The 2,907-nt window shown below is 63.3% G+C and overlaps 1 pseudogene; it reads left to right on the top strand.

Annotated features, from left to right (window-relative positions):
* The first annotated feature begins 1,166 nt into the window (after positions 1 to 1,166).
* Positions 1,167 to 2,901, top strand: LOC123176977 (UDP-glycosyltransferase 88F5-like; annotated as a pseudogene).
* Positions 2,902 to 2,907: the final 6 nt, after the last annotated feature.

The following is a 2,907-nucleotide window of genomic DNA, read 5'->3' as shown; positions in this document are numbered from 1 at the left end:
CAGGAGAGACCTATAGGGACTTATAGTTGAAATATGATCTTCTAGTCCATGTTAAGTCCCAGGAACCAAATAGATAGAGACTTTTTAAGGACTTGGGACTTATAAGTTGGGACTATAAAAATCCTAGAACCTATGAACCAAAACAGGGAAAGCCATTTGCAAAGGAGGAAGACGGGAGACGGCCGGAGGGGCAACTCACGCATGCACCCATCCATCGCGCAACACCTCCACCACCCATCCATCCACCGCATCACATCCATCATCTATCCACGCACAAAGGAAGGCAACGCACGAAGCACCCACGGGGAGCCACCAAGAGATCCATCCATCATCCATCCATAGCACGCCTCAAGCATCACGCATCAGCCAGGAGATCGACGCGAGCTCGGCTGTCTTCTGGAGTAGACGGCCGGGACGGAGGTAGCATAGCCGGCGCCGTACGCGAGGAGCGCGTGCACCAGCGACGACGCGAACATGCCGATCGTCTTCTCCCAAGGTGAGCATCAAAACTAATCTCTCCCTCGCATCCCACCTCTCCTCACTCGATGGTGGTGCCCGGATCTGTGACTGGACGGCCCGAGACGAAGCTGGCCGTCGCCTCCGTTTTGGGTCGTTGAAGGCAATCGACGCCGTGTCGGGGTTGCCGCTCATTGGTAGACCCCGGTGCACTACTCACGAGCGATGATCCCCGCGACGACGTGCCAGGTTGCCGCCCATGTGCATCCCTCGGCGTACTCTCGGCGCAGACGATGGTGTGCCGGGGCTGCAGCCCATGCGCGACCCCGGTGAACTCTCCATGCAAGACGACGACGTCCTGAGGCCATCGACCGTGCGCGGTCCCTAGTCTACCCTCCGTCGTCGAGTCCGCCGGCAACAGGCACCGCCGCATCGCGAGGCCTTACTCGCCCGTCTCACCGGTCCATGGAGGCGCCATGGACTGGTCCGGACTCGGCGGCACGCATCGATCGATTCGGCGCACCCCTTCTACCTACACCGTCGGTGGCGCCAAGGCGAGGCACCGCCGCATCGTGAGGCCTTACTCACCCGTCTCACCAGTCCATGGAGGCGCCATGGACTGGTCGGGACTCGGCGGCACGCATCGATCAAATCGGCGCACCCCTTCTACCTACACCGTCGGCGACGCCAAGGCGAGGCACGGCCGCATCGCGAGGCCTTACTCGCCCGTCTCACTGGTCCATCGAGGCGCCATGGACTGATCGGGACTCGTCGGCACGCATCGTTCGACTAGGCGCCATCTAGTGCGCCACCCCTTCTACCTACACCATCGGCGGCGCCTGGGCGAGGCTTCGCCGCATCGCGAGGTTTCCTTCGCCGCTCTCTTGCCAGTCCATGGAGGCGCCATGGGCTGGCCGGGACTCGGCGCCATGGTCCGTTCGACGCGTCGGCGGCGGCGCGACGCTCGACGAGTCACGACGACTCGTCGTAACCCTGGAGGCGGTACGGCACTCGACGAGCAACGATGACTCGTTGTAGCTATGGCGGCGGAGACAACATCCGGCTGCGGCCGGGACACGCTTAGGCGTATCTTGCGGCCTCCCTCTTCGTCGGCACGAACACGTGTCACACATGCCGAGCGGTGCAAGGTGGCAACTTCCTCCGTTATTGGCGGCGGTGTATGCGGTCATCGAGGGATGTGTGCACACCATGTGTCACACGTCCATCCATTCCTCTTCCTCCTCTACTCCCACAAGGCATACCCCTCGCACATCTGGCAAACCTACGAAGTCATCGACGACGTCCAAGCCAAGCCCAAACATGCATGCTACATCAACAACCACATCGATGCCGCTAAAAGCCGACGAGGCAAGACGGCGTAGGCGGGCGTGGCCGGAGCAAAGGCCACGTTTTCGACGGCGTGTGTACCACTCTATACACGGACTCTGCCGCCGCCACACACACCACCACCATGCATGAGGAACGCGACCCCCGCTGCCAACCCCTCCATCTCCTTCCACTGCCTCCCGCAGGTCAAGGTCCCGCCGCTCGACTCCGACCTCCCCGAGGCGATCACCTACGAGGTCGCCGGCCTCTCCATCCCACACCTCCGTGGCTTCCTCGCCGGCGCCTCCTCGGCCGTCCTCATCGTCGACTTCTTCTGCAGCATCGTGCTCGACGTCGCCGCGGAGCTCGGCGTCCCAGGGTACTATTTCTTCACGTCCGCCGCCGAGGCGCTGGCCTCCAACCTGTATCTCCCAGACCTGCATGCCCGGAGCGCCGCCAACTTTCGGGAAATGGGAGAGGAGCTCGTGCACGTGCCGGGGATCCCCGCGCTTCCGCACTTCCCCAAGCCGCTCATGGACCATGACGACGCGGCATACATATGGTCCCTCAGAGTGTCCCCCAACCTCTGCCGCTCCAAGGGCATCATCGTCAACACCTTCCGCTCGCCCGAGCCACGCGCGGTGGACGCCATCGCCGCCGGGCTCTGCACGCCTCCCGGCCTCCCGACTCCCCCCGTCTACTGCATCAGGCCGCTCATAAAGTCAGAGGATGTGGGCGTGAAGCGCAGCCACAAGTGCCTGGCATGGCTGGACACGCAGCCGACGGCCAGCGTGGTGTCCCTCTGCTTCGGCAGCCTCGGCGTGTTCAACGCAGAGCAGATCAGGCAGGTGGCCATCGGCCTGGAAGCCAGCGGCAAGAGGTTCCTATGGGTCGTGCGGTGCCAGACCTCGACGCCCTCCTCCCGGAGGGCTTCCTGGACCGGACCAAGGGGACGGGCCTCGTCGTCAAGTCACGGGCGCCGCAGCGCGACGTGCTGGTGCATGGCGCGGTGGACGGTTTCATGACGCACTGCGGATGGAACTCCGTGCTCGAGGCGGTCATCGCCGGCGTGGCCATGCTGGCCTGGCCGTTGTACGCGGAGCAACGGATGAACAGAGTGTTCCT

Source organism: Triticum aestivum, unplaced genomic scaffold (assembly GCF_018294505.1).
Source record: "Triticum aestivum cultivar Chinese Spring unplaced genomic scaffold, IWGSC CS RefSeq v2.1 scaffold161082, whole genome shotgun sequence".
In the NCBI taxonomy this organism is placed as follows: domain Eukaryota; kingdom Viridiplantae; phylum Streptophyta; class Magnoliopsida; order Poales; family Poaceae; genus Triticum; species Triticum aestivum.
Note: the sequence above shows the minus strand (reverse complement) of the source record. Positions and strands in the feature narration are given on the sequence as shown.